Source organism: Mus caroli, unplaced genomic scaffold (assembly GCF_978045245.1).
Source record: "Mus caroli unplaced genomic scaffold, Mus_caroli_1 scaffold_6, whole genome shotgun sequence".
NCBI classification, from domain to species: domain Eukaryota; kingdom Metazoa; phylum Chordata; class Mammalia; order Rodentia; family Muridae; genus Mus; species Mus caroli.
In genome coordinates this window covers 143,695,606-143,719,105 of record NW_028227261.1, presented here as the reverse complement: position 1 = coordinate 143,719,105, position 23,500 = coordinate 143,695,606, and the positions used below count along the sequence as shown (strand labels likewise).

General features: G+C 43.8%; 1 long non-coding RNA gene across 1 annotated transcript; it reads right to left on the bottom strand.

Moving 5' to 3' along the window:
• Positions 1-11,138: 11,138 nt before the first annotated feature.
• LOC115030900 (uncharacterized) lies at positions 11,139-23,366 on the bottom strand. Its single transcript, XR_003836501.2, has 4 exons — positions 23,207-23,366; positions 12,242-12,348; positions 11,605-11,810; positions 11,139-11,345 (listed from the first exon to the last, which is right to left on the bottom strand). It is a non-coding gene; the product is annotated as an uncharacterized LOC115030900 (long non-coding RNA).
• Positions 23,367-23,500: the final 134 nt, after the last annotated feature.

Sequence of the window (23,500 nt, the reverse complement as noted above, 5' to 3'; positions counted from 1 at the left end):
GTTCAATTGGAGAATTTTAATGTTTTTCATTTATCATTGTAAAACCAAGAACAATTTTATAACTTTTTTGTACGTAGCTGTTATGTAGGGCAATCTGTCTTTAAGTAGGGATAAATTACTCTTGAACAAAATGATCCTAGATAATTTTCCCTTCAAGTCAAGCATCTTGTTTAAAATGAATAAAAAAAAAAAAAAAGAAAAGAAAAAGAGTTCCCGTGGTCATGTTGCTTCTTCACAGCAATAAAACCGGAGTGAGATATCCTGCCTTTGGCATGCTAGGATTTGGAGTATGAATGTCAGTGCTCCTGTGCATTGGCTAAAAGCAGATGGCTGCTCCCTTCCATCTTCTGCTTCGTTCTCAGGTTGCACATAGATGCACGATGGCAAAAACTGCTTCAGCCAGCCAGTTTCAAGTTCAGTTGCTGGGGACCTACTGCAGCGGAAGAGTACGTACAAGCATCAGGGCCTGAGTTTGATCCTTAGCACCAACAAATCAAACAGAGGTTCATATTCAAGAGTCAAGAATATGGTGGTGGGAATGAGCCTCGTTGTAATGGCTTCAACTTAATTTGTTTCCATTATTTGCTCCTTCAAGCCAATCACAAGACATAGGGAACATGCTTTGCTGACTGACATGGGCCTGGATCCTGTGATGCTTCTCTTGAGTAGAATATGAAACTCACCGGGCATGGTGGCGCACTCCTTTAATCCCAGCACTCGGGAGGCAGAGGCAGGCGAATTTCTGAGTTCAAGTCCAGCCTGGTCTACAGAGTGAGTTCCAGGACAGCCAGGACTACACAGAGAAACCCTGTCTCGAAACAAACAAACAAACAAACAAACAAACAAACAAACAAAAGAATATGAAACTGGGAACTCCATGATTTGTGACAGGAAGCCCAAGCAACAGGCAGAGGGATGGTTGTTATCAGTTTGACAGAACTGCAGTCACCTGGGAGATGGACCTCTGGCCATGCCACTGTGGGATTATCTTGAGTATGTTAATTAACCACCTGCCCACTGTGGGCGGCCCCATTCCCTGGCTGGGATCCCAGACTATATTCTTGAAGAAAGGGAGCTTAGCAGCAGCAGCAGCAGCAACGACAATTCCCTGTGCTTCCAAACGGTGGATGCCATCTGAACAGCTGCTCTGACTTCCCTACTATGAGGGACTGTACCTTGAACTGTAAGCCAAACTGTTTCTCTCTTGAGTTGGTTTGGACAGAAGGAAACACACACACACACACACAAAACAAAAACCCTAAGTCAGGGTATTTTCCAGGCTATTGCTGGAAAAATCGAGACAATGAGAGTAAACATGAGACTCCATGTCTGACTCATGACAACATTATTTTTCTCCTTAAAATAGGTACATCCCAGTCACACCTTCCTCAGGCTACACCCAGTCAGCTCTTTTGAGCATTGTTGTCTCCCACACACCAGTTCTTACTATGGGTAATTTCTGTGGTTGACCAAACCAGTCTGAGACCTGTGTTTTGTTTTCCCTACTCGCCATAGAAGACCAAGTTCCTTTAGAGACGATGTACACAAAACATAAACATACAAGAAGAATTAAACATCACTCTTTTCTCATTGCAGTAGTGTGACCGCTATTTCTAGGCATTTTCTTCCCGTCTGTCTTCTATGAAACATGGCTCATTTTTGTCATACTCTTGTTTAATATTCTTGAGAGTCTCCTGAACATGTTTTTATTTTTCTTTAATTTTATATCATAAAGTTTAACCATAGTAGTATGCAGACCTCATGAACATAATTTATTTTCATAAACATATTTAAACAATTGGATCTAGTGTCTATGAAATAACCACAGTTTGACAGGGGAAGGAGACACATGCATACCTGCACATATACAAACACAAAACAAATGAATGAAGTAATTTTAAATGGCTCCCTACTCATGCTTTGTTGCCACAGATCTATTTACATGCTGGCTCTGTGATGGTTGCTTTAACAAACAACTGCAAAAAAAAGATTACCTTCCCATTTTACTTTATTAATATGGTATTTAACAACCACTTATAGAGGAGGAATGATGGGCTGTGTACTGGTGTTCACAGCTCTTTACAGATTCATTTAAGCTCACAATGACCTTGTAAAGGAGTTCTCATGATGGTGATAATTATCAACTTGACAAAACCTAAAATCACTTGGGAGGTGGCCTCTGAGCACCCAGAGAGCTGTCTTGCTTACAGTGAGGCTGGAAGACCTTCTCATAGTGGACAACACTATCCCCTAGTCCTGGACTCACTGGCATGTGTGCATCTGCTGCTCTCTCTCTGCCTATACACATAATATGACTAGGATAGACTTTAACCTGCAACTCAGAGCCAAAAAACCCTTTCTCCCTTAAGTTGCTCTGGTCAGAGTGTTTTATCAAAGAAATGGGAAAAAAAACCTAAGATCGTCCAGTTTAATGAACTGGCCTTCACCCACCCCACCCCCGACAAGCCCCCCTGAAAATCATGTAGCTTGTTCAAGGTCATGTAGCTGTGAGAGCCAGAAGCCAGAATAAATACCACAGACAGTTCATGATTAGATACTGCAATCCTAATTACACGGTAGTCATTTAGAATTCCTCTTTAGAAATTTTCTTTCAGAGAGGTGGTGGTACAAACCTTTAATCCCAACACTGGGAGGGGCAGAGGCAGGCAGATCTTTGAGTTTGAAGCTAGCCTGGTCTACAGAGTGAGTTCCAAGATAGCCAGGGCTATAGAGAGAAACTCTGTCTCAAAACAAAACAAAACAAAACAAAAAGAGAGAGAGAATTTTCTTTTTCTTATACAGTATAGGCTGGCCTTGAACTCCTGAACTTCCTGTCTCTACCTCCAAGTCCTGGAATTACAGCCACAACCACAGCCCACTTCTCCCACTCTCTTTGGAGACAGTCACTAGAAATGAATGTTCAAATTGTACCTCTTTTCTTTTGACTTCTAACTGTGTGGCCCTGTCTGGTCTAGAACCCTGTATGTAAGTCAGGCTGGCCTTGAATCATAGAGATCTGCCTGTCTCCCAATGGCTGGGACCAAAAATGTTCTCCACCACAGCCAGCCTGCATTTATTTCTACAATCAGAAGTTCATCTTCCTTGACATGGATTTTACACTCTTTGTCTTTCTAAGCCACTGACCAAAACTTTTAGCCTTTCTCTATTGAAACAAGGTCTCACATAGCCCAGGCCACAACTCACTGTGTCCCTGAGGATAACCTTTAATTTCAGATTCTCCTGCCTCAGACCTCTCGAGTGCTGGAAATACAAATGTGAGACACTACACCCTGTTTTGTGCAGTTCAAAGAATCAAATCCTGGGTGTTGTGCTCGCTAAACAATCTACCAACTGAGCTGCATCCCAAGCCACTAACTCAGCTTCAAGACTGAAAATTTGAGAAACCAGCTTCCAAGAGGGCATTCACCCTGGGAAATCAGAACTTCTTTTCTGACCTAGCACCTGTGAACGAGCTGCAGCTGGGCGTGAGAAGACAAACGTGGAGGAGACGCAGCCAGAAAACAAGCATGATAGCCGTTTGTCTTATAAGCAACTGCATCACTCTTTACCTGGTGATTCAGAAGTCTTAAATATTGAGTAATGTGCTGACAAGGGTGGAGAAGGGAGCTGGGCAGTGATCTTCATCTTTATGTGACTGTCACAGAACGTAGGAGTGCACGTATGCAAGACTAGATGGTACTGGATCATTGACTCAGGTCTCAATGCAAGGAACACACAGTAAAACCGACCTATGAAGCACTGTACTGCTGGATTCCAACCATGGAATCTACGTGTATGTATGTGTGTATGTACACGTCTGTTTGATGGGTTTTGGTGCTTTGCTTTGCTTTGGGGACAGGGTCTCCCTGGCTGGCCTAGAACTTGTTATGTATATCAGGCTAGCCTCAGACTCACAGAAATCCTCCTGTTTCTGCCTCCCGAGGATCTGTGCTGGGATCAAAAGCATGTGCTACCAATACATGTTTTTCTTTTCTTTTTCTTTTTTTTTTGGTTTTTCGAGACAGGGTTTCTCTGTATAGCTCTGGCTGTCCTGGAACTCACTTTGTAGACTAGGCTGGCCTCGAACTCAGAAATCCGCCTGCCTCTGCCTCCCGAGTGCTGGGATTAAAGGCGTGCGCCACCATGCCTGGCTTCTTTTCTTTTTCATTTTCTTTCTTTCTTTTCTTTTTTTTTTTTTTCAAGACAGGGTTTCTCTGTGTAGCCCTGGCTGTCCTCGAACTCAAAAATCTGCCTGCTTCTGCCTCCCAAGTGCTGGGATTGAAGGTGTGTGCCACCACTGCCTGGCATGTTTTTCTTTTTTAATGAAGTTCAGAAAAATTTTAAGAGTCATGTTCACTTGTTTTGTGTATGTATGTATGTGTGTGTATATATGTATGTGTGTATGTATGTGTGTATGTATGTGTGTGTATGTACACGTGGATGTGTATATATGTATGTGTGTATGTGCGTGTATGTACACATGGATGTGTATATATGTATGTGTGTATGTATGTGTGTATATGTACACGTGGATGTGTGTATATATGTATGTGTATGTATGTGTATGTACACGTGGATGTGTATATATGTGTGTATGTGTGTACGTATGTATGTACACGTGGATGTGTATATATGTATGTGTGTATGTATGTGTGTGTATGTACATGTGGATGTATATATATGTATGTGTATATATATGTGTGTGTGTGTGTATATATGTATGTGTGTATGTGTGTGTATGTACACATGGATGTGTATGTATGTGTGTATGTACACGTAGATGTGTATATATGTATGTATGTGTATGTACATGTGGATGTGTATATGTGTATGTGTGTATGTGTGTGTGTGTATGTACACGTGGATGTTTATATATGTGTGTATGTATGTGTGTGTATGTACATGTGGATGTGTATATATGTATGTGTGTGTATGTGTGTGTGTATATACACGTGTATGTGTATGTGTATGTATGTGTGTGTATATATGTGTGTATGTACACATGGATGTGTATATATGTATATATGTATGTGTGTGTATGTACACGTGGATGTATATGTGCACGTGGATGTGTATATATGTATATATGTATGTATGTGTGTGTATGTATGTATATGTGTGTATGTACACGTGTGTATGTATGCACGTGGATGTGTATATATGTATATATGTATGTGTATGTGTGTATACACGTGGATGTGTATGTATGTATGTGTATGTACACATGGATGTGTATATATGTGTATATGTATGTGTGTATGTACACATGAATGTGTATATATGTATGTGTGTATACACGTGGATGTGTATGTATGTATGTGTATGTACACATGGATGTGTATATATGTATATATGTATGTGTATGTGTGTGTGTACACATGAATGTGTATATATGTATGTGTGTGTATGTACACGTGGATGTGTATATATGTATATATGTATGTGTGTGTATGTACACGTGGATGTGTATATATGTATATATGTATGTGTGTGTATGTACACGTGGATGTGTATATATGTATATATGTATGTGTGTGTACACGTGGATGTATATATATGTATGTTTGTGTGTGTGTGTATATATACGTGGATGTGTATGTATGTATGTGTGTGTATATACACATGGATGTGTATATATGTGTATATGTATGTGTATGTACACATGGATGTGTATATATGTATGTGTATATATGTATGTGTGTATGTACACGTGGATGTGTATGTATGTGTGTATGTATGTGTATATACACGTGGATGTGTATGTATACATCCCACACGTTCCTCCTTCCCCTGCCAAGCTGCTGCTATTTCAGACACTAGCTCTCAACACTTTTCTGAAAAGCTGCTTTCTAAAAGGTATATGCTATGCACGTGAGGTCAGAGGGCAACTTGTTTAAGTCTGTTCTCTTCCTATCATATATGATTTGGGGAACATGGGTCATCAGGCTTGTCTGCAAATAATGCCTTTACACACTGAGATATATCATCAGCCCTGTTTTTTTTTTTGTCTTTTTGGTTTTTTTTTTGAGGCTAGGTCTCATAATTGCCTGGGAACTTAATCCATAGACCTGGCTGGCCTTGAACATGTGTCTTTTCTCCTGCCTCTACTTCCTGAGTTCCTGCATTGTGCACTACCATACCCAACTGTGCATACATTAAACTTTTCTTTTAATTAGGCATATACTCTCAAATAATGATGAAAAGTGTACTATAGTAAATTCATAAACCTAGAACATGATTGTTTGCTATTGAGTATTATGTACTGTATAACTATTACGCTTTTTTTCTTTTTCTTTCAGTTTTGGGGAATAATCCAGAGCCCCCTGCACATGTTAGGCGAGTGGCCTACCACTGAGCTACACAGCAGCTTGCTAGACCTTCACAGGATGGGCAGCAAAGCGTGTTTGCTTGCTCTGGGATCACAGCAAACCTGAGTAATCATTTTTTTTTGTTTTGTTTGTTTTTTGTTTTTCGAGACAGGGTTTCTCTGTGTAGCTCTCTGGCTGTCCTGGAACTCACTTTGTAGACCAGGCTGGCCTCAAACTCAGAAATCTGCCTGCCTCTGCCTCCCCTGAATAATCATTACATTATGGAATCACTAGGTAATAAAATTCTTCACCTTCATTATATTTGTAGTCTGTAGATGACTAAAACATACATATTGGGCACATTGTTAGGTCTCAGAAACCCGGGAGAAATGGCTGAGGTGCCTGAGACATGTGACTATGTGAAATATGTGCAAGGGACTGGAAATACCAGGGGACTCTTCCTCATTTGTGAGCAGCCTGAATACAGTGTGCCCGCCAAGCTGACCCTGACACACAAGTAGGCACTTCTAAGCTAGTCTTTGTCACAGAGGTGGGCAGGATGACTTCCTCCGGGACAGTGTGTCTGCAGTGGCTCTGACCACTGTCTGAGCAGTGGTAGGGTGCCACTAAAATCCTTTTTAGAAGGAAGTCAGAAGACAAATATGAGGGAATATCAGCCTTGCTCTATGGCTCCACTGGTTTCACCCTCTACCCTCTCTATCTCTCTCCTTTTCCTCCCTCTCTCCTTCATTTCACTCTCCTCTCTTCCCTCTCCATATAGTTCTTCCTCCCCCTCCCCACAGGGCCTCTGTGATTTTAATAAGAATGGCCCCCACAGACACACTTATTTGAATGCTTAGTCCCCATGAACTGTTTGGGAAGGAGTAGGAGATGTACCCTTGTTGGAGTGTGTTGCTGGAGGTGGGTCTTAAGGTTTCAAAAGTCCATACCAGGCTCTATCTGTCTGTCTGTCTCCCTCTCTCCCTCTTTTCTCTCTCTACCTGCTTCCTACAGATTAGGATGTAAAGCCGCACCTCCATGCTTGGCTGCTTCCTGCAGAGATAATCATGGACTAATTTTCTAAAACTCTAAGCAAGCCCCCAATCAAATGCTTTCTTTTATAAGGATCGCCTTGGTCATGGTGTCTGTTCACAGCAATGGAACAGTGACTTCGAGCCTTATTCAAAGTTGTCCAGGTAAGTACTGTACCATGACCTACACCCCCCAACCTTGACTTTCCACTCTTTAGGGCCAACGTCATGTGCACACCTGCAGTGGGGTCTCTCAGAATGCAGCTAAGTCCACTCTACAGTCCCCTGTAGGTTTCCGACCTGAGGATGTAGATATGGGCAGAGAGGCGAGAGGCCCAGCTGTGCAGCCAGCTGCCACCTTAAACTGGGCTTATTTTTGCTGTGTTATTTTTAGATTCTGGTTATATTTACATCTTTTAGCCTTTGTTATTTACTCCTGAAGATTAGTTTTTCAGATGAGATCAGATTTTTCGAGTTTTGAGGATATAAATAGGTAGATCATTTTCAAATTTCAGTTAGACGTGACACAGAACTTTCTGAATTATCTTTGTACTCCTGATATTTAGTGCAGAACTCTACAAAGAGGCCCTGCAGAAAAGTCTTCTCGAGTGACTGTGGGCGAACATGTAGCTGAGTTTACCTTTACACAGTATTCCCATAAGTGGAATGTGATATATTATACAGTTTAATCCTGTTTGGTGTGTGTGTGTGTGCAGTCTGTACATACATGTGTGCCCATGAGAGTGGAGGTCAGAGGTCCAATCACTCTCCACTGCATTTTGGGACTGAGTTTCTCACTCAACCCAAAGTTTACCACTTCAGCTGAATTGACTAATCAGCAAGCCCCAGGGATCCTCCTGGCTTTCTATTCTATGTAAGCTCTAGCAAACTTATTAATAATGTAAGTCTGTGATTTAATATTAATAAGTTAGTCATGATTTACATCACTGTTCTGTGAAGAAACACTGCTTTAGTTTGGGTTTTATTCTGTAAAAAGACACCTTGACAACAGCAACTCTTATAAAGAAAAACATTGAATTGGGGCTGATTTACAGTTTCAAAGGTTCAGTCCATTATCATTATGTCAAGAGCAAGGCAGCATGCAGATAGACATGGTGCTGGAGAAGGAGCTGAGAGCTCCACATCTTGATCTGCAGGCAGAATGAGACCTCGTGCTACCTTTGGTGTAGTTTGAGCCTAGGAGACCTCAAAGCCTTTCCCCATTACGACACACTTCCTCCATCAAGGCCACACCTCCTAATAGTTCCAAGCTTTCAAACACATGACTCTATGGAGGCCGCTTCTATTCACACCACCACATTCCAGTCCCTGATCCCCAGCTTGTACCCATAATATAATGCAAAATGCATGTACTTTAACTTGGAAAGTCCTCACAGTCTCAAACTAGTTTAAAGTCTCTTCTGAGATTCATGCAACCTATTAAGTGTAAACCCCTGTAAAATCAAAACGCAGATCACATACTTCTAATATATGATGGTACAGGGTGTGCAGTACTGTTCCACAGCGTTAGGGCAGAGAGCACAGTGAGGAGATACTGCACCAAAGCAAGACTGAAAACCATCTGGGCAAACTCCAGACTGCACCTCTGTATCTGATGTCAAAGGCTCTTCAGCTCTCTGACTCCTTTCAGCTTTGTTGACTGTAACACCCTGCTCTCTCTTGAGCTGGTTCCACTCCGTTAGCAGCTCTCCTTGGCAGGTATCCCATGACTCTGACATCTCTAACCTCTTGGTGTCTCCAAGGCAATCCAGGCTTCACCTTCACAGCTTCATGCAATGGCCTCTCTGGCCTCCTCAGCCACACGTCTTCCTGATCCGAAGACAAGCAGAGAGAGAGAGAAAAGCTGGGCCTGGCCTGGGCTATTTGATACCTCAAAACCCACCCCCAGTGACAAAACTGCAAGGTTACAGCTACTCCAGAAAGGCCACATCTCCCAATTCTTTTAACCCCCTCACGGAGTGCCATTCTCTGGTGACTAAGCCTGTGCTGGCCATTCTTATTCAAACCACCGCAGTTTCTAAGCTAGTCTCTCAGCGTTAAGCATTTGAACCATTTTCTACTGTTGTAGATAAAATTGTGGTCGTTTTTTTTTTCCATCCACATTTTAGCTTACTTCCTTAGATTTCCCTGAACTGGAATTACTGGGTAAAATGGCACAAATAGCTTTTTGTTCATTCGCTAGTTTAAAACATATCATCTTGTACTTTTAATCTGTATTTCTTTCCTTGCTGATGATGTCAAAACATTTTTCTTAATCTCTGTTTACTAGTTGTATTTTTTTCTTTGGGAACTCTCTGTTCATATTCTTGTTTTGTTTCCTGTTATGGTCTTAATATTTTTCACATTAATTTGTATGTTTTTTGCACCATAAAGTTCCTAACCTTTGTCTTAACTGTAACCTCTTTCTTGGTCTGAATTTCAATGCTAGAGTGATTTGTTTGTTGGTATACATGCTTTCAGATTTGAGGTTCCCCCCTCATGTTTTTTCTCCTCCTGATTCTTCTTTTTGGGTGGTGACTGTATAAATGCACAGTGGATTCACCACAGAGTCACCTGTCTTCTCCTGGCCAATGTTCCCTCTCACAGATTCACTCCCATTTCCAAAGGTTCTGTGAGGGCTCCTGGGCTCAGTCCAAATATGTCTTCTCAACTCCATTCCCTAGGCAGCAGCTCATCTAGCCCAGGGCTTTCAGAGCTAATTCAATCCCACCCCAGTTTCTATTGCCAGCCTGGACCCCCTGTCCTGCTACTCCAGACTCCAGCTTCAGATGCAATACCTCCTCTTAGTTCAACAGAATCCTCATCTCACTGCTGATGAAATCCTGAAAAAAACAAAAAAACACTGAGAGAAGAAAGGCTTTTTTCTGCCTCAGAGGTGTAAGATAAGAAAGGTATGGCCACAGAGTGGTTCTCCTGTAGCGGCAGGAGACTGAGGCAGCTGTTCCTGTTGGGTCCAGGATTAGGAGCAGGGAGACAAGTTGTCCAGGGTAGGTCTTCCGTGCTCCGTCAACCGTTCTGGAAATACCCTCCTGGATATCCCCAGATGATTTCAAAATGCCTTTAAGATGGCAATGAAAATTAAGCATCACTTGCAGCCTTTACATCAAAGCCAAAGAAAGTCCTTTTGTTTGTTTGACTGCAGGGTCTCTTGTGGCTCAGACTAACCTTCAACTTCTCATCTCCCTTCCAACTCACGATCTGAATTACAGGCATGTGTCACCGTGTCTAGCTTCAATTTCTTTTTAAAAAAATTATTTTTACCTTATTTTTTGAGATGGGGTTTCTCTATATCTCTGGCTGTCCTGGAACTCCATTTATATACCAGGGTAGCCTTGAACTAAGAGATGTGTCTGCCTATACCTGGGATTAAAGGCATGTGCCAGGCAGGCGTGGTGGAACATGCCTTTAATTCCAGCACTTGGGAGGCAGAGGCAGGCAGATTTCTGAGTTCGAGGCCAGCCTGGTCTACAAAGTGAGTTCCAGGACAGCCAAGGTTACACAGAGAAACCCTGTCTAGAAAAACAACAAAACAAAACAAAAACCAAAAACAACAACAAAAAAAGGGCATGTGTCACCTGAATCCTAGGGATGCTCATTTTAAAAGGTCTGCAGTCATCTTTGACCCCTGTCTGTCATACTTTGAAACACCAGAAAGTCCTACTTGTTGTGTCCGGCCAGCAGACCACAGCCTGGGTTCTAGCCTGGAAAGGCATTTTGGAAACCTGGAAGAGAAGAGGGGCTAGGCGGCGAGAGAAAAGAATGAAGCCAGGACAACCAGTTCTGATCAAGGCTCAATTTTACTAATTCCAGACCCTCAGTTATAAAGGAAGGGGGAGGGAACCCAATATCCCGCCAAGTAACTCAGGGTCCAGTAGCAGGACGAACACGTGTGTGCCTCCAGACGGCAAAGGCAGGTTCCAGCAGTAGGTAGGCGTGGCAGGACGAATGAGCCGGTAGCTCCACCCTTGAGCAGGCAGGTTCCAGGCTGGGGGAAGGGAGGCCACACTACTAACTAGATCTGGGGTCCAGTCGATTTCCCCACTTTAAGGCTCTACTGTCTCCCATCTGCCAAAATGGTAGCACCCAATGAGCGCCATCCTACATTATTATTTTTTTTTATTTACTTTACATCCCAATTGAAGTTGTTCCTCTCCCTCTTCTCCTCCCAGTCCTTCCACATCACCCCATTCTCCACAAGCCATCCTACTTTTTTTCTTGGCTCTTCTATTATCTATTTGACCTACCTCAATCTTTTGAAAGTAAGGCAGATCATATCACATCAGCTCTCAGAACCTTCCAGAATGCTGGGTTTTTTTTTTTGACTATTTCCTGTCTGTCAGGTGATCTTCGGGACACTTCTTTGCCTGTCCGACTCCTTTGCTCACTCAGCACCAGCCACACTGGCTCTATAACTCCTTCATGATGATATCAGATGGGTGTGTTCCCACCTCTGGGATAAAGAAAAACGGAATGACCTGGTGCCCTTGAGTCACTTTACTCTCAATGCTCCACCGTCTCTGCTAACAGTATAGTGGATCTGTTCTGCCATTTATCTTTGAATAAAATCCCCTTGCTACTTTGCAAGTCCAAGTGAACCTTTGAATAAGAGGCCAAGACCCTGAAGAGGATCGGCCTAGACCAATGTTAATCCTGCCTTCAACCTTTTTTGTTTCAGTGTCCAGGACCAAACCCAGGGTCCTCTGCATGCTAAGCAACTAAGCAGCAGTACACTGAGTTTCACAGAGACAGCACTGGGGGCAAGGGAGGGCTGGACAGGCACTGGGCGACTGACTCTGTGGAGGAAAATCAACTGAACACTGGCAAAGGAGATCCTAAGAAGCCAAGAGGCAAAATGTCCTCATATGCATTCTTTGTGCAAACCTGCCGGGTGGAGCACAAGAAGCAGCAGCAGCACCTGGATGAAGAACTTCTGGAAATCAACTTCTCAGAGTTTTCCAAGAAGGGCTCAGAGAGATGGAAGACCATGTCTGCTAAAGAAAAGGGAAATGTGAAGATATGGCAAAGGCTGACAAGGCTCGTTATGAAAGAGAAATGCAAACCTACATCCCTCACAAAGGGGAGGCCAAAAGGAAGTTCAAGGACCCAATGTACTCAAGAGGCCTCCTTCTGCCTTCTTCTTGTGGTCTGAACACCCAAAGTCAAAGGCTAGCATCCTGGCTTATTCATTGGTGATGTTGCAAAGAAACTAGGTATGGAACAACACTGCAGCGGATTACAAGCAGCCCTGTGAGAAGAAGGCTGCCGAGTGAAAGGAGAAGTAGGAAAAGGATATTGCTGCCTACAAAGCTAAAGGAAAACCTGATGCAGAGAAAAGGGGTTGTTCAAGGCTGAAAAGAGCAAGAAAAAGAAGGAAGAGGAAGATGAGGAGGAGGGAGAGGAGGAGGAGAAAGGAGGAAGAGAAGTTGGTTCTAGTGTAGTTTTTTGTTGTTGTTTATAAAGCATTTAACTGTATACACCTCATTCCTTTTAAAGAAAAAAATTGAAATGTAAGGCCGTGTAAGATTTGTTTTTAAACTGTACAGTGTCTTTAAATAGTCCTGTCCTGGTGGTATTTTCAATTGCCACTAACCTTGCTTGGTACAGTCCTGGGGTTGTAAATTGGCATAGAAATTTAAAACAGGTTCTTGTTGAAGCACAGCACAAATTAGTTATACATGGGGACAGTAGTTTGGGTTCTTTCTTTCTCTCTTTCTTTCTTTCTTTCTTTTTTGTTTATGTCTTTTTCTTTCCATCTTCAGGTGTCTCTGATGTAGCTTATATGAAGATAATTGTTGTCCTGTTAATGGAATACCACTCCATAATTGCAAAAAATAAAAATAAAAAATGCAGCTGTTTTAGAAGTACTGGGGCAGTGGCATGGCTACCAGCAACCTACATGGTAACAGACCTTCCAGGAGATTCTGATTTATCTGAGATAATGAATCAGAGCCACAATGATGGGAATGTCTGTTTGTTTTGGGAAAAGGTCTCATGTGTTTCAGGCTGGCCTAAAACTTGCTGTGTACCAAGGGAAACCTTGAATTTCTGATTTGTTTTTCTTTTTTTCCCACCCCCTGAATTACAGGTATTACAGGAATGTGCCACTACACTGTTTATGGACAGTTAGGGATAAAGCCCAGGGCTTCCTCCATGCTAGGCCAACATTATACCTACTAAGCTATACCTCCAGTTCCCATTGTAGCGATTCTTACAGGATGGAAAAACCCTGTACAACAGCACTCATCGCCTCCTTTCTTTGTACAAGTTCTGTTACTTGCTCACCAGAAGACATTAGTTGTCTGACCTCTTAAATAGGAGTGATAATGCTTATACTGATTTCAATTTAATATATTGTTGTGATGGCTAAATTTAAATAATGTAGACAAAAACACTGGAATCTGTCAATTATTATTCATTCAACTATTCTTCTTCAATTATTATTAGGCAAATGTTTTGATTTATGAATGGATCTAAGGAGAAGTTCTGAATGAATTAGGTTTTAAGTTCAGACACAAAACAAAACTGGGAAAGATTATGACAGTGACTGTTCACTGTCAACAAAGAACCAGGACAAAGAGGAGGTCTCAAAAGGGTAAGGGAACAGACTGCTGTCACTGTGCTCAGCAGTACTGCATTAGAGGTCAACATTTCAGACAAGGGAAACTCCCTTGATGACTTTCTAATGTTCGAGGAGAACTGCAGGTGATCAGCCAATACAAGATCAAAGCATCTATCACCCTTTAGAGGCGTGGCTTTCCAGTATACTTTTATTTTATTCTGAAGTCAGGGTCTCATGTCATGCTATGCAGCTCAGTCTGGCCAGGAACTCACTACACAAAAACTCAAGCTTGAGAGTCTCTTGCCTCAGCTTCCCAAGTGCTTCGATTACAGACGCGTGCCGGCACACCCAGCTTGAGTTTGGTCTTTCACAAGACATTTTTCCAGGATCAATAATGACAGATTGATTTGCCACAGCTTTGTCAACAGTTTATGTAGCTGACATGATGGGCAGAGTACAAGTGCCTGGGAAATGCAAAACCACCCATAAAAGGTATGAGAGAAAAGGTTACAACAGTCAGCAACAGAAATAGAAACTGAAACCACAAAAACTTAAAAGCCTACCATTACAAAAACAGTTTCACAGCAGTGGGGGTTGGGGGTCTGCTCCAGGTGGTTTCCAGAGGAGGGAGGCAGCATAGGTGACTTCATAGCAGATGAGACTGGGATGCTCCCGTCTGAGCAGGATGCACGGCACCCAGCCCTGTGTACTAAAGCCTGCTCCCTCTTTTTCTTGTTTATTTATTCCACCATGGCAGTCCACAGAACACACTGTGGACTGGAGCCGTTGTCACTGGGTGAACTTAAAATCAGTCAACAGCTTCCGAGAGGTACCGGTCGGATCCAGGTTTGCCTTCAGGTAACTTAGTCAACGCTTGGAAAGTACCACGACTGAAACAGCAGGGCCTTCCTGAGGCGAGGGGTTTAACCTGTCTCTTCAGGTGAGCCTGTGTCCAGGAGCAAGGGTTGGAAGCCTGTCACCTGGCAGCACGGAGGCTGTCTCGTAGCTAGGAGACTTTGTGTGTATGTGCTTGTTCAATTGCTCTGTACAAAATGTGAAGCCAAGCTCTATTTATTGATTCATTTGTTTAACATTTGGGCTGCAACGCACAAGTGCTGAGATAAGAGAGTTTGTAGACGCAACATTGAAAAGTCACATATTCCTTGGCACCAAGAGAGGATATGATCTGCATATGGAAATCCCATGATGTAACCCTCTGAAACGGCCGTGGGAGACCTGCCAAGTTCACCATCAAGTTGATTAAGCTCAGTTCAAACAAATAGGCCAAGGCTGGTCATAGTTTCAAAATATTCAACCTTTAGACCTGGTTTCTAAGGTGTTTTAGTTTGTCAGACAAGCCTATCTTTTCTCCCTGTTCCCTGTCATGAACTCGCTGACCTCATGAGCCTTCAGTATCGAGTATATAGGACGCCAGGGCAGCTGTCATTTGATATGTGAACAGGTTTCCTTCTCTGGATCCTGAAGGAGAATTCTGATCAGTCCCTCTCAAAGAGAGGATTAAAATGTAGTTTGATGGCTCTCAACTGTTGCAGAATGAGAATTCCTGGGGTCAAGCATAGGCCCCAGTGACTCACAAGTTATGTGACGCGACTAAGTCATTTAACACCTCTTGATGCCATCCCTTCTCAGGTAGGCCTTGCTACGATTACCCCATCTGTTCTCCATCCAGTCTCAGCTTCTCTGTGACACCCTTCTCTTCAGTAATACCTGGGTGTCATTTCTCCCCTAATAGAAATCTGAGATGAGACCAAAATGTCCCTGCCTCCCACTCCCCTCTAGCTGCCTGGAGCTCTCCTCTCTAGCATCCTTTTTCTTCACTTTTGTTTTTGTTTTGGGACAGGCTCAGATACCCCAAACAGGCCTCTAACTCTATGCAGCTGTGGTTGCCTCCAGCCTTTGGTCTTCTTGCCTTTACTTCCCAAAGATACAGGTGTGTACCACCATGCCTAGCTCAGAAGTTCCTTTACAAGGATCTGGTGGGGCTAGAGAGAAGACTCCGTGGTAAAGAACACATGCTGCTCGTGCAGAAGCACCCACGCATCATCTTGCAACTGTCCAGGGGATCTGACACACTCTTGTGGTTCTCATGGGCACCAGGCACACACACGGTGGTCACACATCCCTGCAGGCAAACACTCACACACCTAAAATAAAAATAAATCTTAAAAGGATTGCATGGTTGCATGAACTGAATTGTGTCCCCCCCCCCCCCCCCGAAATGCATGATAAGAAGCCTGGTCCCTGGCACTTCAGAGTGTGGCTAGACTTGGAAAGTTAGATAGACCATCTGATCTCATTGCCTGCCTTCAGATTTCTATCCTCCAAAGGGCTAGATATTATCAACTGTTCTGGGAACCTGCTTAAGGCTGCTGAGCAGACAAATACAGTTAAGACATTTTAAATTTTGTTTTATTTTTAAGATTTATTTATTTTATGTGTATGACTGTTTTGCTCACATGTATGCCTGTGTACCACAAGTATGCCTGGTGTCCACAGAGAAGGGCATCAGATCTCTGGAACCAAGGATTTGGGCTTCCATACAGCTGGGAATCAAACCCAGGTCCTCTTTAAGAACAAGTGCTCTTAACAACTGATTCATCCCTTCAGCCCTACAATTAGACTTTCTATTCCTATTGTTCTTTTAAACCTCTCCCAAGCAGGATTTTCCCAGTACCCACAAACTGTTGTATCAGGGTTACCACTGACCACTACCTAACAGATCCAAAGCCACTGGGCTATAGGTTTGAAATCTAGTCCCTGGGCTATCACCGGGGGCTTCTTTGCAGCCGCTCAGACTTTCTGGAGGAAGCTATTTTTAGGGACTCTAGCATGACATTCTCATTTTTCCACTTTCTAACGGGTTTCTTTTCCAGCCCTCTTCTGAATCCAGTCTTCTTTACAGCACGCCACTCACTTCTGTTGCTCTAAATATGACAGAACCACCGAGAAGTCACACCTTTCCCTCAGCCATTCCACCCCTCCCTGGAGCTGCAGACCAAACTCTCCAATGGCCCTGGACATTTCCACTGAAAGACCTGAAGATCATTTCCAGTCCAACGCCCACCCCCCATCCCCATCTTTCCTCTATTGCCCCCATTTCCTTAACGGTGTTAGGATTCACCAGCAGTCAGGATCCCACCACCACCCCATACACACCTCAGTCAACTCAACAGTCAGTCTCATCTCAACCTTAAAATAAACCATGATTTTCAAGATGGTTGCTGCCCATTTCCCTGCTCACCTCTGGGTCCTCCTCCTGACTGAGGGCTTGTTGATCATTGAGCCTACTCACTTTTCAGCAGCTTTCTTTTTCTTTCAATACTGGGTATTGAATCAAGAGCCTTGTACACAGTAGACAAGTAGTGGGCACTGAGCTGTATCTCCTACCCTCAATCTTTAAAACTCTTTTATTTCCAGTAACAGGAGTTGCCTATCCTTCTGAGTCACTGGAATGACAGACCCATACCACAGAATATGGCTTCTCATCCTATCTCCAATACAATGCAGGCTTGCTCTGGCTGGCAAGTTCCCTCCTGACAGTGGCCTCATCTAGCTAGGTGACCACACTGCCTTCCTGGCTGCCAATGACCCTTCAGCTACATTGCCAGTCTCCTGCAGTGACTGGTGGTGGCAGGGCCTAGTCTCACCACTCCCTCTACTTCTATTAGCCGTTTCTTAGAGCCTCACAGAGCCTGCTTGCTCACTGGGTCATTTAGGGTTTGGCTCAAAGCTCATCTCCTGGAGAGGCCTTTCTTGAAACCCTCCTCTCACCTAGCACTTGCTGGAAAGTCAGAGAGACCAGCACACTCAGGTAACACCCAAACTACAAGCCTAACATCTTATCAGATACTTCATATTTATTACTTCAGTTAGTCCTTAGAATAGCTTTTTAAAGGGCATTCCAAAAAAAAAAAAATCCTTATTTTATAAATCAAAAATCTAAGGTGAGGAGAGGTTCAAGGTCTCAAACTAGCCCTCTAACCCTTTACTTCTTACACCCACTTTCAATTCTATTCTGCGCTATGGGTGAGATGGGCTCTGAGAGGCTGGTTCTCCAGGGTGGGCTGTGCTGGGGAATGGGGGTGGGTGGGCCGGGACAGTTTTCTATCACTCCTGCATTTGGCATTTGGGTGGATAAAGCCACCTAGGTGCACCAGTGTGTGCTGGGGAGTGCGGGGGACAGATCAGAGCCCACACTTGGAAGTCTAGAGCAGGAGCACTGCCATAGGCTCGAAGTTAGCCTAAGCTAAGGAGAGCAAATAAACAAAACAGAACAGAAACCCAAACAAACAAAAAGCAACAGCCAAGATCTGGGTTAGGCAGATTTCTGAATTGGAGGCCAGCCTGGTCTACAAAGTGAGTTCCAGGACAGCCAGGGCTATACAGAGAAACCCCCCTGTCTCAAAAAACCAAAAAAACCAACAACAACAAAAAAAACCCCAACAACCCCCCCAAAAAAAAAATCTGGGTTAGGTGGGCATAAATTCTCTCTTGGGTCTAGACACCTTTATGGGTTCCACTATTAGTACCAAAACATAAAACAAAAACTAAGAAGACAATTTATAGAAGTTACAAAAGCTGCAGAGCCCTGCCCCCCTGCTTTCTTTCTTTTTTTTTCAGGGTGCAAAGGTTGGAACCTAAAGCTTTATGCATGGCAGGCACAAGCTCTCCTGCTTAGCTACATCTCCAGCCCAGAGGCTGTAGTCTTAAGCAGCTATTATGTTTACAGTTCTGGAGTAATCCTTCACTCCTAGCTCTGTTTTCTGTTTCATTTAGAGAGTAGAGTTCCACCTGTTCCAGCACTTGGGAGGCAGGAATAAGACCCACACAGGTGTAGACTACAGTGGTCTGTCTACACAGCAAGTCACAGCCTGCCAGGGTTACATAGACCCTGGCTCAACAATAGCGGCTGCAGAGATGGGTCTGAGGTTAAGAACACTACCTGATCTTCCAGAGGACTTGGGTTCAATTCCCAGCATCAATTGTCTATAATTCATCTTAGGATCTGACACCCTTTCTTGGCCACTGTGGGCACTAAGCATGGATATTGGGTACAGACACATATGCAGACAAAACACTCATACAAAAAAGAAGTGGGGTCCAGGAAATGTCTTCCTTTCTCCTTGTCTTAAGTCATTGCTCTATTCTTGTGACGAGACACCAAGACCACAACAGCTCTTATGAAAGAAAGCATGTAAGTGAAGCTTGTTTACAGTTCCAGAGGTTTAGTCCATTGTAACCATGACTACATGGTGGCAGAAATAGCACTAGACAGTAGCTGCGAGTGCTACATCCAGATGAGAAGGTAGCAGGAAGAAAAACACTGGACATGCCCACAGTGACATACTTCCTTCAAGACAGCCACACCCACTCCAACAAGCCATGCCCCCAATACATCTCAAGAGTGCCTCATCTATGAGCTGGTGTCAGCTATTCTTATTCAAACCACCACGCTTCAGTTCCAGGTTTTCTGGTTCATTCTCTTCATTTGGAATAATGGATATCACTGGAATTTTAAGTGGCTAGTGATCTTAAATGCAATCTAGACCAGCTCTGCGTTTTCCCTAGACAGCTAGCAACAGTTTGGCCTATAGTCAAAGCCCATCTGAATGTCTCTGTTGGTACACAGACTGAAAATGACCGAGCAGACTTCACTTTGGGATTCTCTATAGTTCTGCAGTATAGCTTAACAGTTTGGTGACTTATGTTGGAAGACGGCGTGTAGGGTCCTCCTTTGTGGCTTGGGAGGAAACAACATGCTTTAGCAATCTCAGCGCGGCTAGCAGCGTGAGAGCCACAACCTAATTTTGTGAGCAGGAGGCAGGAGCATTACTTGTATCTGGATGATGGCATAAATGTGATTCAGTCCTGTGATCCTTCAAACAAAACTTGAGGTTGAATTCCTTTTTGTTCTGGTAGATAGTATTGAGTACCATGGAAAACAGACAAGGGTACTCTGACCGACACAGAGAAAGTCGTCCACAGCAGGGGGCAGCCTGGAACTGGGTACTATAGCAACACTCTGAGAATTAGCCTATGAATTAAAGGATGGTTGCATTTGTGGGGTCTGGCCAGGCAAAGAATGGCCAGGTCTTTTGTCATCTAACACTGAGAAGATTGTGTTGCTGGTGTGTGATTTGAGTTTGGTCGAATGCAGACTGCTCCATGCTGCAGAGGTGACTTTACTCCTGTGTCTTACTTCATACAAGTATGCAAACCAGAGTGTTCCAAGCAGGGAGGCAGCAGGAACGACCCACCCTGGTGTCCTGATGTGGGCAGAAGGCAGTCAAGGATTTTGGTGATTTCTGTTGTTAGTAGGAATTTCAAAACAATTTTTAAAACTAAGAGTAACATTCCTTTTAATATATCTAGTTCCCACCCACACCTCCAGACAATGTCAGTGATAAACTACTACTTTCTCTACAAGCAGTTATCAGTGTTTCTTGGTACATTGTCACAGGAATAAAACAAGTACCAGTGGTAAGACTATACACATCAGCACAAGTAAACAGAAAGCAAGTGATGCCTGAGATAACATGGCTTTCCTTTCCTTTGTGGTTACTCCATCACTGAGCTAACACGCTTGGCCTGATGAAAAAAAGAGAAAACTTGTTAATAAGAAATGGGCATGTCTGTGATGGGCCTTTTGGGAGATTTGTTGCTGTTGTTGGTGGAATGATTTCTGTTGTTGTTGTTATTGTTGTTTGGGTATGATTGGTGTGTTGTTTGAGACAAGGTCTCTGGTAGACCACATAGACCTCAGCTTGGAAGATGACCTTGAACTCCTAGTCTTCCTGCCTCCACCTCACAAGCTAAGATTACAAATACGTGCTACCACTCTCCTCTGGGTTTCTGGCTTTTCAGTTTGTATTTTAGATTCAGTCCTAAAAAACAAAAGCAAAACAGCAAACCTCCTGCATTTAATGCATTAAAACAATTATTTGCTGGGTATAGAAGCACATGCCTGTGACCTAAGTTCTTCGGAGCCAGAAGCAGGAGAATCAGAAATTTAAGGGCAGCCTGGACTACACAGTGAGGTTTTGTCTTGTTTTTAATTAAAAAAAAAAAAGTAAAAGAAAGAGAGAGAGAGAGAGAGAGCAATCATTTGTTTGCTTAGGATTCTGCCTTTTTGGCAGGACTCAGTGGAGTCAGCTTATCACAAAATGGTCTGCTGAAGCTGGAACTGCCTAAAGGGTCTTTTTCTCTCATTCCTGTTTGGTATCCTGGCTTGGATGAACTGTGCTCCAGGGCCTGGCTAGGCATCTTTTACCTTGTGGCCTCTTAACACAGATGGTTTGAACTTCTTCACTGCATGACTGAGTCTGTCCTGTCTTGTGGTTGTCTTCTACTAGACTACAAAGCCGACACTGCCAGATTTTCTTCATGCTCAAAAGTGTAAGTCCACTACTGGTATACTGTGTGGTCAAAGCACCAATAGAGCTAGCCCAGATTCAGGGTGCATATGTATGGGGTAGAGGATTTTATTTCATGATGGAGGCCTATGGTGGCTGTCTCTGGAAGCATCATTTACCTCAGGTTGTTTCTGTCATAACAAGGTACTGCTTTCACAGTTTTTTTTTCCCCCCTTGATTTTTCGAGACATGGTTTCTCTGTGTAGCCCTGGCTGTCCTGGAACTCACTCTGTAGACCAGGCTGGCCTCAAACTCAGAAATTCACCTGCTTCTGCCTCCCAAGTGCTGGGATTAAAGGGGTGCGCCACCACTGCCCCGCTGCTTTCACACTTTTGCCTTTAGGAATAACAAACTTATTAAGCTGCACAAGGTAAGTTTTTTTAAAGAAAAAAACTAGACTTTTATAATTGTTAATAAATTTTGGTTCTAAATGGGAGGATGACCTCTAGATGGGTTCCTTCCCTCCTCCACCCCAACCCCCCAGGGGCACAGTGGCCTCTAGATGGATTCTTAAAGAGAAACAACAGATGGTAGGGCTCCTAACATAGCAATAATATTTGACAGAAAATATTTGATTTGCCAAAATCTAAAATCCAGACTGTACAGATCACCCTTGAAGCATGTATGGTCAAATGATCAACACATACTGATCATTACCTGAGTGTCAGACCAATTCTCTGACTCCCTGCAGAGAGCAGAGGGTCTTGGAGATCAAAACCCATTTCTCCCCTTGAAGGCTCGGTGTTTTAAGTGTTTTTCGTGGTCTGGAATGGGTTCCCCTCTCCTAATTTGGGGTTGGTAAATTAAACAACAGGGAGCTGATGGGCCCACAGTTTCAGGAAAACATGTCCAGGACTAGCCTGGACCAATCACCAAGAAGAGAACCCCTGCTGACAGGAGAAAAAGCACACAAACAAGGTCTTTGTCTCATGTCAAGAGGATGAGGAAGAAGCCAGATATTTGTCATCTTTATCTATAACCTGTTTCTTTCTCTGCACATCTGTATAGCCCAGTGGTTCTCAACCTTGTTAATGCTGTAACCCTTTAATACAGTTCTCATGTTGTGGTGACCCCAAATATAAAAATTGTTTTTGTTACTACTTCATAAGTATAATTTGCTACTGTGAATTGTAAATATCTGTGTTTTCCGATGATGTTTTCTTAGGTGACAAACAGGCTGAGACTCGATGGTCTATCCGAGATCTCGGAGTCTGTCTTGAGACTACCTGAGGTCTCACCAAGGCCAGAAGATTACATCTCAGCCCCACAGAATCCATATAACTGACAGGACCAATATGACTCCTGTCATTCCTAGTTAATCCCTCAATGTATGTGTAGTAGTTTTGGATTAGAATCTCTTTGTAAATGCAGTGTCTCATTTTCTTCTCACTATAAATAGCTGGTGAGGACCTAGGCCTCCTGTGACTGTTTACATTTTGTAAAAAAGGTCATAACCTCTTCAGTTCTTATAAGACCTTAGATGCAGACCCCTGGGAAGAAACAGGTAATTCTTCACTCGGGGTTCCTCTTTTCCGAAGTTAAGGCCCTTTAGGCTACGAGTTGTGGCCCTATGCCCAACTTTTGTCTTTCTAGAGCAGACTCTTGGGGGGCAAGACCTGAGAGCTTCCTGTTCAAGTTCATAAGGCAGACTAGGCCCTGGCTTACTAAGGGGTGAGGAATGAGTGGGACACAGGGATCCCATGTATTTGGGGCCCTGACTTCTTTTAAAACAATGCCCAGCGGTGGGTTGCCTTCAGCATCGCGACTATTGGTTTATCTGTACACTGACCAGAGGAGCAACTGCTATCCCTAACCACCCCCTCAGCAAAAGGGGGCTGAGTGCCTGGTACCCACTCTGGGCTCCTCACTCAGCCGAAGCGGCTCCGGGGGTCGGGCTCTTCTCCTCTTGGTCGCGCTGGCTCCCACCACGGCCAGTCCCGGGCCGCTGTCCTTTCCCCTCCTCCCGTGTGTTCTCCGGCTCCCGCTTTGTTGCCCGGGCTTGTTTCTGCCCCGGGCGCGCCGCCGGCTCAGTGCCAGGTCACGTGCGTTAGTGACAACCTCTCGCAGGGCGGCCCGGGAGGCCCCCGCGCAGCCGATTGGTCGGCCTGCGGCTGGCGCGGCTCGGGGCGGGGCTGGGAAGCCGATCAG